Raw genomic sequence first — 12720 nt, forward strand, 5'->3', positions numbered from 1 at the left:
ACCCGACTGAGCCACCCAGGTGCCCCCTTGCTATCATATTTTTAATTTACAAGAACTCAGTTTGGTGCTGTGAGTGTTCTTTTTTTTTTTAGAGACTCTATTCTGTTTTTATTCTAGTTCTTTTTATTTCTCAAGGGAAATTGATAATCGATTTTTAGAAGTTTTCTTCTCTCTACATACTCTGTTTCTTTGAAGTTTCTTTTTTCCTGTTCTGATTTATGTCAGATCCCCCTCTTAAATTCTGATGACTTTCAGCTATCTGTTCTTAATGAAGAGTGTCAGATTTAGCAAAACTAAACGAAACAGGATACATAGTTAAATTTGAATTTTAGATAAACAATGTTTTGGATCAGTGTATCCCATGCAATATTTAGGACATACTTATGGCATGTAAGTATTCTATATTTTAGTAAAGAATTATTTATTGTTTACCTGGAATTCCATTTAACAAGGTGTCCTCGATTTTATCCAGCACCCCTAAAAGTGAGATCTTAAATGTGACCCGTACGCTATGTGCAGGTGGGTAGGTCTTCACTAGGATAAGTTCACTAAAGGGTTGCTCTAGTTTCATGGAGTACCTGATGGTCTTTGTAGGTCTTTACTCTCCCCAAGGGAGAATATTCCAAACTCCACATTCTGGCTGCCAGTAGTGCAGAAACCACATAAGGAAGAACACTGACCAGCTCAATATTCCTCATACTACGTTTCTTTTTTCTTTTTTTTTTTTTTAAAGATTTTATTTATTTATTTGACAGAGAGAAATCACAAGTAGACGGAGAGGCAGGCAGAGAGAGAGACAGGGAAGCAGGCTCCCTGCTGAGCAGAGAGCCCGACGCGGGACTCGATCCCAGGACCCTGAGATCATGACCTGAGCCGAAGGCAGCGGCTTAACCCACTGAGCCACCCAGGCGCCCCATACTACGTTTCATATAGATACTCAATTTCAGTGCGATTTCCCTTGCTAAGGGTGGCTGCTGTTTAAATAGAAAACCACAGGCCCAAAATGGCATCACTTAGGATGAGCCTCCAAGTCATTAAACCAAGACTTAATACCTAACCTGACTGCAGTTCTACCAGACCCCCACCCCCAGGAACGTAACCTTTAACCAGTCGTGGAATTTCCTGATTAACACTAGGAAATTTACTGATAGACCTCATCTGTTCCCCTTAGGAGGTCAACCTTCTCTAAAACAATGGATTCTTTGCTAATAATTTCCTTTTTTCCACTTTCTCCCAACCTTTAACAATCTTTCCCTTTCTCTAGCCCTTCTCAGTGCTAGATAGGGCACTGCCTGATTCACGAATCAATTAATAAAGCCAAGGGGATCTTTAAAATGTACTTGGCTGAGTTTTTGTTATTTAACACTGCAAAATTTTTGTTAGTTCCCCCATTCAGGGTGGAGCCCAATTCTCCTTCCCTTGAGTCTGGGCTGGCCTTAGTGATTTGCATGACCTATAGGATGTAAGAAGCCTACTATTTCCTGGATCTCTTGGACCATCCTTTCTGGGAGCCTGAGCCTCCGTGTAGGAAATACGACGACGCCGGAACTGCCATGTGGAGAGAGCATGCTTAGTCAGATGCTCTGGTGGCCAGTGCCAGCCGAGGCCAGCCTCCCAACTCCCCTTGCCATGATACCAAACATGTGAGTGAAGCCTCCAGACTGACCTCCCTCCCTGTCAGCTGAATACCACAAGGTGACCTTTGTTGATGTCATGTGGAACAGAGAATTGCCCAACCCATGAGATCATGAGATACCATAAAGTGGTGGTTGTTTAAAGTCCCCCAAGTTTTGAGGTACTTTGGGAAGGAGACTTAAATAACCAGAACAACTTGACTACATCCAGTATGCCCCATTCAGGAGACCCTCTGCTTTATGCCCTCCAGAGATATAGTTTCAATCTTTTGCCAAAGTGGGAGAGGGGTGGTGGCCGCGGTGTGGTCTTGGGGATTCTAGAGACTTAGACAAAATCCGCTGGTTCTATTCTTAAGTCTATAACCACTTTCAGAAGCACCCTGATGTAGCAAGACCTACATAGTCTGAGAAGTTCTGCCATACTATGTCACTTCTTGACCTACTTGACCTGGCTTGATCTACTCTGGGCTCGGGAGTCCTCTTTTCTCAGGTCTGCTAGGTCCATGATCTAGGTCTATCTGCTTTCCACCTTCCAAAATCTCGTTCTTTTTCTTCTCTTATTACCTTGTTCTTGTGAGATTTTTTAAAAATCTGCTCTTGTTTTATTTGAATTTCAAGAGAGGGGAGGCAAAAGCATGTGTTCATTCTGCTATCTTTAAAGGCTCCTTTGAGAAGTGAGTTGGGGAAAATTGGAAGGGAAGATGAACCGTGAGAGATGGGACTCTGAAAAATAATCTGAGGGTTTTGGAGGGGAGGGAGGTGGGAGGTTGGGTGAGCCTGGTGGTGGGTATTATGGAGGGCACGTATTGCATGGAGCACTGGGTGTGGTGCATAAACAATGAATTCTGGAACACTGAAATGAAATTAAAAAAATAAATACAATTTTTTTAAAAAAGGCTCCTTTGAGTCTTTAATTTCAACAATGGTATTAATTTTTTTAATACTCTGTCTTAGATCAGTCTCCCTAGAAGCAGAGACCGAGATGGAGATTCTTGTGTAAGTGCTTAACTTATGTGCTCATTCTTGGGAAACCCTGTACTTGACACGAGCAGGAGAGTGCAAAGAAGCAGCAGAGCACAGATGTAGTTTCTATAGAAATTTAGCTCTAGTCCAAGCCCACAGGAGCTCTAGACTAGGAAGGGTATCACAGATTTACTTCTGACCTTTTGTACCCAGAAAGTTAGCTTTGGACTGTGGCTCTTCAACCCCATGTGAGGGCATTTATAGGAGAAAAGGGCAGTTGTGAGCTAGGTGTACCTGCCTGGCAAAGGTGATCTTGGCAGAGAGCATCAGCTCCATTCTCAAACCTTTTATTTATTTTTAGAGTAGCCTAATTGTTACTTTTTATTTATTATTTTTTTAAGATTTTATTTATTTATTTGACACAGAGAGAGAGAGAGAGAGAGATCACAAGTAGGCAGAGAGGCAGGCAGAGAGGGGTAGGGGAGGAAGCAGGCTTCCTGCTCAGCAGAGAGCCCCCTGTGGGGCTGGATCCCAGGATCCTGAGATCATGACCTGAGCCAAAGGCAGAGGCCCAACCAACTGAGCCATCCAGGCGCCCCAATTGTTACTTTTTAAGGAATGCAGTAGTCTCTCTAATTACTCTACTCTGAGGAAAGGAATGATCCTGTTTCATTCTTTTTCATCCTGATTTTGTTTCCTCTAGATTAGTTCATAAACGGAAGCTGGAAACTTTAAGTTATCAAAGCAGAGAAAAGGGGCAGAACGAGGTCTAGAATCTAAACCACTCTGATTTTAAAAGCCATGTTCTTAGAAGACCATGTCAAAACTCCTCCTTTTGCTAAATCCTCCCGAATTAACGTAACCTCTCTGGCTTTAAGGGTGCAGTAGCCACTTGGATTTTGCTCTATTGGATAGCAAACACACTCCCCCAAGCTACCCTCCCTCTGTTAAATAATATCCGAATTTGCGGGTAGGCTCAAAGGATTCATTCTGCAAGCACCAAACACCTACTATGTGCTGAAACCGATACTAAGCACGAGTGCCAGGACGACCTAGGCTTAGTAGGTGCCTTCAAGAGGCCAGCGTCACTCGGGGAGGCAGAAAGGAGCACATACAACAGGTCTACAGGGCCTGAGCGCCTCTCCCGGGCCCAACCTAGGGGCTAACCACCAGTTCCAAACTCTGGTCATTTACTGGGGGAGAAGAGAAAGAGCTGCTCTGCACTCCTATTCCCGAAGGTCTCCTTCCAAAGGAAAGGGAACTCCATTTCCTCAAGGGAGATGGGGAGCTGCTGGGGCCTTTGGGTGGGTATTTGTTTTAATGTGCAAGAGAGAAACAATGTGCCTTGGTGATTTCTCTCCCCACTGCTCTGGCCCAGACGGGGCGAGAGAAAATGCAGTTTCCTCGGGAGGAAGCTGCGATTCGCGGCTGGACTCTGGCCCCAGCGGCCGCAGGGCGGATACTCGCACCTCCGAGAGTGTTGGGGCACCTGGAGCCGCAGACCCGGAAAGTCCAAGTGCTCGGATTCCGCCGAGGGAGGCGCGGGGCTGGACGGGGCGGGGCAGGCGGTGCTATCCCGGAGGGCGACGAGACCGCATAGCCTGGACGGCGGGTCCGGTCCCCGGCGGGGCTCGGGCACGTGCCGGGGGCGCAGCCCCAGGCTCAGGGGCAAGGCTGGTCCCCAGCTGGGCGCCAGGCGCTGTGGTCCCGGGCCCAAGCTCCAGGTGCGCTTCGTCCCCACCCCACCCCACCCGGAGGATTTTCCGGTCCCGTGTGCAGAGGGACAACCAGGAACTCGGACTCAGTCTCCACCCCGAAGTTGGGCGGGTCCGCCCGGGATAAGACCCGCTGCCCGGCCCCTCTAGGGTGTGATCTGACCGGTCGCAGGGGACGAGCGCAGCCGCATTTCGGCTCGAGCGGTAAGGGGGGACCCGGGCCGGGGGTCCTGGGCTCGGGGAAGGGGTCGCAGCACCCTCGGGGGGACAGCCCTGTGCCGCGCCCAGGAGGGGGTGCCGGCCGCCGGTCTGCGGGCGGGGCTTAGGCGGCCAAAGGGGTGGAGCGGGCGCCGGCAGCCCCGGCGGGTATCCCCCCGGCACCGTCCAGAAGGAGACGGGTCGGAGACCACAGCGGTTATTTATTGAGTTCCATGTGCCAAGAACTGTGCTGGCTTCAGGTATTAACAAGAAAGGACTGAGTTAGTACTCCTTGCATATGACTCAGTCTAATACCCAAGTTTTCTTTTTACTTCTTTCTTCTCTCCTTTTAAGACACTTACTCAGTTTTCCTAGTTTCTTACCCTTTCCCTCCTCATGTATCTAATGCCCTCAGTAGACTGGCTGGCTGGCGCATGGAAATCTGTTACTCTTTTTTTTTTTTAGGATTTTATTTATTTGATACAGAGAGATCACAAGTAGGCAGAGAGGCAGTCGGCGGGGGGCGGGGGGGGGGGAAACAGGCCCCTTGCCGAGCAGAGAGCGATGCAGGGCTTGATCCCAGGACCCCGAGATCATGACCTGAGCCTTAGGCAGACGCTTAACTCTCTGAGCCACCCAGGAGCCCCGGGAATATGTTTTTCTTATGAGATCTATGACTTAAGTCTTCCAGGGGCCGTCTCACTGTTTTGTCTTGGCTTTGACTAGTGGGAGACTATGGGGCCAAAGAGGCTTTTGCTTTTCAACAATCTGGCCCGCTGTAAGTGCTCTCTGGGGTGATGCGCGTTTGTGAGCAGCACTGAGTAACCCACACCTTCCATGACACTTCTGCTTTCTCCAGCTGACAGTGGAAAGAATGGATAGGGTCACCCCCTCCAAATTACCCATCCCACCTCCTCCTTACATTGCAGGTAACACTTCTGATTGCCAAACCTTAGCCCTTTCCTTCCCAGGGAATTTTCAGAAGACACAGGTGGAAGAGGAAGCAGGAATGAGATGGGCAATCACAGCCACCCAAAACGGGCTTCCTTCCAGAGCCCAGCCCTATCTGGTCAAGGCCAGATCCCTTAGATTCAGTTCAGGCCATATTTCTCTTGTTTTGGGGGAAACACACGCGCACACAGAGACACACACACAGAGGCACATGACTGTTAGATCAAGGGCATATGCGAATTTCCCTCCTAAATATTTTAATATTTGGCTAGGGATCATTTTTCTCTGGAAGCAAGTTAGAGAGTAACATGCACAGTCAAGTCAAATCACACCAGTTCTCAGCATCTGAAGAATGAGCTCCCTGGTTACCCTCAGACTTACGGCCTTTGGCCCATTTCTTTATGTCTATCCACTTACTTGTTTTCCCCATCCTGATCTTCTGCTTGTCAGGGAAGCCCAGTCGTCTTTAATAATGAGTGCCAGGCACTGCCAGGGAATAACTGAAGCTTCAGAATAAACCAAGGGCCTGGGGTTGGGGGGTGGGTCACTCTTACCTCGATCTTTGAGATTAAGAACAACCAGATATATTTTGGAGTAGAATTCAGAATTTATATGTTTTATTATAAAACAAGAAACTTAAATTTATTTGGGGGCTGTGATTTGGCCCAAACCTAGCCTTTGAGGGTTTGCTCTCACTAGAATTAGGGCTACTGTGGAGGCAGTGGGTGCCACCATGTCCTACCTGGAGGAACTTTGAATAACAGTCATCCTTGGTTCCTCATTTAATTGTTATTTCAACTTGCGGGTTCCTAACCTTGTTTCACAGATGAGGTGGGTGAGGGGACACAAGTTAATGGCCCTCAATTCTTGAGGGACTTGGCATGTGGACCAGAGAATAAACTCACTCCTTGTGGTGTTGGGCAGAGCTGGGTTGGATGGTGCATTCTGCTGGATGTAAGAGTGTGGCTTTTGAAACCCCTTGGCTGGGTGGACTTGGAGATGGAGAGCTTTCTCAACAAGAGGTGTTTAGGTGGGGGCCTTGTAGCCCCTTTTGGATGGGGCTGTTAAGGGTGGAAGGTTAAACTAAGATGACCTCTGAAATCATAGCTTTGTCACTTCAGGGTACATCAGAATTCCTCAGGAAGCTCAACAACATGCATATTCTTAATGCCACTCACCCCTGATTCTCATCCAGTGTGACAGAATTGGGCCCAGGAAAATGCATATTAAATAGGCTCCCTGGATGATTGCGATTCAGATGTTTCTTGGACCTTGCTTTGAGAAACTAAGCTTTAGAAAGACTTATATGAATATATGCATGCTTGATAAATTGAGTAAAGTATTAACGAAAACATGGGGCTTAAAGGAACTTAGGCCTGTCGTTATTATGCTGTAAATAATATGGTAAAAGCTGACATTGTTCCCATTCTCAAGGACAGCTTTTTATTATGCCCTATCACATGAAATTCCCCCCATAGTTTTACAATGTTTGACACCCCTAGACCAAATAGAGGGTTTAAACCAAAGAGGCCTTGTTTATTTTTAAAACTTAATTGAACCTGAGATGGATTACTATATTAAGAATAATGTACCTAGGAATTTAGGATTTGTTAGGCCTGTTGCTTGTTTTATTGGGAGTAGCTTGTTAGTGTTCACTTGTGTCTGCACTGGACTAAGAGCTTTTGTTACAGGAACCTAAACCATCACCTTTGAAGAATTGTTTTTAAAGGTTCAAGATGTTTGAGGTCAGTAAATTGCCATATTGTTTCTTGGTCCAGATTGCTAGACAAAGAACCCGAGGGAATGTTCTTAGCAGAATGAACCGCAATCAGCTGGAGAGATAAATTGCAGCTATAGGCCAGACTATAATTTGCTCTAGAAAACACCTTCATCAAACCTCCCCCCCATCATTAATCCTTTAAGGCCTACAGTATGAATGGCCCGACTTCTAACAGAGCTACAGGTCTCAAGAGTGGCCTTTTGTCAGGTCCAGTAGAAAGACCTTCCTGCCCTGTGGATTCATTTCTCTGGGTTAAGGCTCTCGTCCCCCCTGTCCTGCCCCCCTATCAGAGGTAACATTAGATTATTACCAGAAACTAACATAGAAGGGCTGGTTTGTGAGTGGGAACAAGTTCTCCTGATTTATGTGTACTTGAGTCATCTCCCCTTTAGGAAGTCCTTACTAGATACAGCCCTGCTAGTATAATCAGTCCCTGGCATCCTCCCTCTCACGTCTCTCCAGGGAGCATTTAGGAAGGTCTTTTCTGGGTCCTACCTTGCTTCAGCTTCTGCTGTTGATGCTTTTGGATGCTATACAAGAATCCGTTTGACTCAGTACTTCTCATCCTTGTTAGTTACATACCCCTTTGAGAATCTCAGTAAAGCTATGGATTGTCTCTTGAGAAAAAGAAACACATATTTGACAGTGTTCGTATAATTTCAAGGGGATGGACACCTGTCCAAACCCAATCATGGTACCTAGCAGGTACGTAGATGGATTTGCTCTGAAATTTGGTGGCTTGTCAAAATTTTAGAATGGATTTGCCTTTGTTCTGGCAATTTGAATTCTGAATTTATCATAAAGATATACTTGGATATGTGTGTAGAGGCTTGTGTACAAGGATATATATACATTGCAGCATTGTTTATAGCAACAGATTGGAAATGAACTAAATATCTGTCACCAAGGGGTGGTTAAATTATGGAACATCCATTCAGTGCAGTATTGTGCAGCTGTTAAAAAATGATGCAGCTTGACAGGAATAGATTTGGATGATATCAAAGAATCTTTTTAAAAAACACTTTTTTAAAAAAATTAAAATATAGGGGCTCCTGGGTGGCTCAGTGGATTAAGCCTCTGTCGTAGGCTCAGGTCATGATCTCAGGGTCCTGGGACCAAGCCCTGCATCGGGCTCTCTGCCCAGCAGGGAGACTGTTTCCCCCTCTCTCTCTGCCTGCTTCTCTGCCTACTTGGGGTTTCTCTCTGTCAAATAAATAAAATATTTTTTTAAGAAAAGTAAAATACAGGATTGCATAGTATGCTACTACTTTTTTTGTAAGAATGATGGAGACTATCGTCTATATGCTTGTTAATGCATTAAATATTTCTGATAGTGTGCATAGGAAAATTATCACAGTGGTTGCCAAAACAAGGTGGGGGGGCAAAGTTCATCCAGATTTATCACTTTATACCATTTATTATTATTATTTGAATTTTTAAAATCATATTCACATATTATCAATTTTTAAAACATATAGTTACAGATATCACCTACCCATTTGAAGAGGGAGAATGAAGTAGAAATGGAAAATAAATACATATTATCAAATTTTCCAACCTCAAAATTAATACATGATCATATATATATATTTTTAATTTTTCTAAAGATTTTATTTATTTGACAGAAATCACAAGTAGGCAGAAAGGCAGAGAGGGGGAGGCAGGCTCCCTGCCGAGCAGAGAGCCCAATAAGGGGCTCGATCCCAGGACCCCAGGATCATGACCCGAGCTGAAGGCAGAGGCTTTAACCCACTGAGCCCCCCAGGCGCCCCTATATTTTCTTATTTGTATGCAAAGAATGATGCTTTGGTCTCCAGTGAGCTATAATAGCAATCGCTCGTTTCTTACACATTTCAATTGGGCTGATTTTTCATTTGGCTACACTCCAGCTAGTTCCAAAAAGAATGTAAGGTGCTATGAACTGCCTGATAGAGAAAGCCCTGAATTTACTTGGTCTGATCAGTTCCATATGTTTTTTTAGCTGCAGAAACAGAGACAGGAGTAGATGGGATAAGTCCCAACCTGTAGACTAGATAGACTTGCTGGGATAGGGCCCTTGGTCAAAGTCCCAGCAGTGCTATCAGAACTTGGGTACTGAGGGACCTGGCCTTGGCTTCAGAGCTAGACTATGTCTTAGTCTGTGAGGCCCCTGCTTCTTCCTGTTGGAGGGTCCATGTCACAGATACGAATAGCTGATGTTTGCTCGTGTGTCCTAGGAGCCTGGCCCTGTGCCAAACAACTGGCATGTTATTTACTAAATTTTCATCTATAATACGTGGGTGCTCCCATTATCATCCCCATTGAGTAAGTGAGGAAACTGAGGCACAAACGGGTTCAGTAATTTGCTGGAGGTCACATGCTACATGCAAATGGTAGAGTCAGGATTTGAATTTGGCAGTCTGGTTCAACTTCCTGTGCTCTACCACCCTGTTGTCCTACATAGTGCAGTAAGAACAGGGAATCAGGGGCCCCCTGGGTGGCTCAATTAAACATCTGCCTTGGTTCAGGTCATGATCCCAGGGTCCTGGGATTGAGCCCTGTGTCGGGCTCCCTGCTCAGCGAGAAGTCTGCTTCTCCATCTTCCACTCCCCCTGCTTGTGTTCCCTCTCTTGCTGTATCTCTCGTCAAATAAAGAAATAAATAAAATCTTAAAAAAGAATGGGGAATCAGCCTGAAAAGGCAGGGCTGGGAGTTTAAGCTGGCTGTGGGGCTGGACTCTTTCAGAGGGGGAGAGGTAGAAACCTGTGTCCGTACCACTTGTCTGAGATGAACTTGATGCCGACCTGGGTCATTCTAAATATCCAGGGGGGTCCCATGCAGTAAGTGAGTGAGGAGTGTAGCAGATATGAACCAAGACAATGTGCTGCTCTTGATTCCGGGGGCCCAGCCAGGTGGTAGCAAGACTTGGGGCAGCATTTAAAGACAGGGGAGACAGCCCAGCCCTTTGGGGAAGGGGCTTCAGGGGCGAGGCAGGATGTCAACAGCTCCTGCCCAATGAATACAGGGCCACCCATCTATCATATAATGTGACAGGCCCTAGAGATTCGAAGGTAGAACACAGACCCTCTCCTTAGGGAGGTAAACAAGCAGATCAATAATTCAAAACTCATAGGACTGTATGATAAATGATTTGGTACACTTTGCACAGACCACAGAACAATAGAGGAGGTGCGCCTAACTCCTTCAGGGGCGGGCAGAGAAGGCTTCTTGGGGGTGGGAGAGGAGAGATTTATGTACAGTCACAGGGATGACAAAGGAAGGCTGTTATTCACTGGAAGTATGGCCTGTTGATGAGAGCAGGGCTAGTTCCAGATGGGAGAGTGGGAGGACTCTCAGAAATGAAGGTCATTCTGTAGGCCTGTGGGGGACAGGACCAACCAGTCTTGGGGGACAGGTCCTGGAGGGTCCACAGTCGGAACTACTGTCCCCTATGGAGATCCTCATTTTCCTTTGTATCTGTTCTGCTGCTTAGTACATTTCTCTAATGCATGTTTTGTTTTAATAAAATGGAAGTGCTGGGTACCAGGAAGGAAATCCAGGCAGAGACTGAGCCTTGGAGAAACAAGACTCCCTATTTCCCTGTCCTACACATGGCCAACAGTTCAAGGTTCGGCATGGACACAGTCTTCTTCCCCATTTGACTTAATCTGAGTGAGGGGCCTCTCCAGTATGGATACTCCTCTTTCCCTGTCATTCTCCCATCACAGGAATGTTCACGCCTACTGTGTCTGATATCCAGCCTGGGCCACCCTCTCAGCTCTGAGCTGAGCTCCTCTGAGGGCAGGAACTACACAGCCTCCGTCCCCTGGCCTAGCACAGAGGGCGTGTGTCACTGTGTGTGCTGAATGAATGTATGATTTCCCATGGCCTAGAAAATTGAGTCCAGTGTCCAAGCTCAACCTGTCACAAAATGACCCATTTGTGAAAATCACCTTTCCAGAATTTTGTCTCCTACCACTCTCTTCCGGGTTTAAGTCTCCAGCCCCACTCCAAATGAAGTGTTTTCCAAATCATAGCTGAAGCTTCATTTTTACTGTTCTCTCTCTGCCGGCAAAACCTTTCACTCTTGAAATCTGTCATTGGAAGCCTAAGTCAAATGAGAACATTTGACTAGGGGTGGGGCAGGGTGGGGACGGGCTCAGTCTCCTGTCTCCCACCTTGCAACTCTTGACAATAGTTAGCACCTGCTGCTTTGTCTTTGGATCGGCTGTTTGTCTTACTAGCTTACAAAGCTCTTTGGTAGCAAGATACTGTTTCCTCCATCTTTGTTTCTGTCACAGTGCCTGGTACCCGATGAGGCAAAATCAATATTTAAGGAAGGACTATGAGTAGGTCTGTACACCTGGTGAGCCGCAGTTTTGGAACTGGGGTCTCATCCAGGGACCACCTGTGTGAGAACCAGGGCCCGGAACAGGATGTGAGGGGGATCACCTGGGGTGCTTACTGAAAATGGGTTCAATAAGGTCTTTGGGCCCTATCCGAGATTTACTGATTCATGTTCTTGAGTACAGCATCCCTAAAATCTGTATGTCTAAACACTACTCAGGTGCTTTTGCTGCACACTAAAATTTGAGAACTTTTTCTAGGTATCGTGTTAGGTGTCTTACAGTCTATATTACAATTAGGATCCTTTTGAAGCATAGCTCCAGACATGGTGTCCTGATATCATCCAAGGCTAGAAGAAAGAAGGAAGGCTAATCTCTGTCTTTTTAATCTGGCAGAAGTCTTTCTCTGAAGCCTCTTAGTAGGCTTCTTCTTATTTCTCCTTGGCCTGAAGTGGGTCCGCTGGCCACTTGAAAACCATTTGTTGCTATTGGAATGGGGTTGCCTTGGACCAATCATTATTTCTTCCTGGGATGAGTACTACGTCCCTGGTTTTCCAAACCATGAAGACTCAGTGAAAGTTCTCTTAATGAGGAAAGAAGGTATGATGGGGGTTGACATATTAGTGATCTTCTCAGAAATGCTGCACAATAGTCACTACTATGTCACTTATATGTCAGCATAGAGTAGCTGTGTTAGGTGGAGTTAAATCTGGAGGGCAGAGCAGAGACTGGAATTTGGCTTATGTTCTGGATTCCCAGCCTCCTCTGTCCAGCTTGGAATGATCTCCATTACAGCCTCTGCTAGCATGTGGGAAGAGAATTGAATTCAGAATGTCACAGAAATCATAAAATAACAGGTCAGGTTTGCCCGGAGAAATGCATGTTTGCAGTGAATGGTTTCAAGAACTCCATGTAAATAATCTCTGACAAACACATTTCCTGACTCATATTTATACAAATACTTTAAAAAGTGTTAATTATGACTCTTCCCATTAATATAGTTTTTTCTGTTTTTTACCCCCATTCCCTTATACTCACTTGATGTATGATCAGGAATGGGAATCTACACTTAGGAATGACCATGGAGCATTTTGAGGACCTTTTTGAGCATCAGTAGTTAGAATCTAGAATCATTACTGTAGAGCAGTAGTTCT

General features: G+C 45.9%; 1 protein-coding gene across 4 annotated transcripts in view; it reads left to right on the forward strand.

The window, feature by feature from the left end:
• Positions 1–4357: 4357 nt before the first annotated feature.
• Positions 4358–12720, forward strand: part of ANXA4 (annexin A4) — a 76509-nt gene continuing 68146 nt past the window's right edge. Inside the window, exon 1 of one of the 4 annotated variants that reach the window (XM_059187898.1) lies at positions 4358–4516. The gene's annotated coding sequence lies outside the window, so the exon portion shown is untranslated. The remainder of the gene's footprint in view (positions 4517–12720) is intronic. The other 3 variants (XM_059187895.1, XM_059187899.1, XM_059187896.1) reach the window with 3 other exon arrangements.

This window comes from Mustela lutreola, chromosome 9 (genome assembly GCF_030435805.1).
Source record: "Mustela lutreola isolate mMusLut2 chromosome 9, mMusLut2.pri, whole genome shotgun sequence".
Lineage (NCBI taxonomy): Eukaryota > Metazoa > Chordata > Mammalia > Carnivora > Mustelidae > Mustela > Mustela lutreola.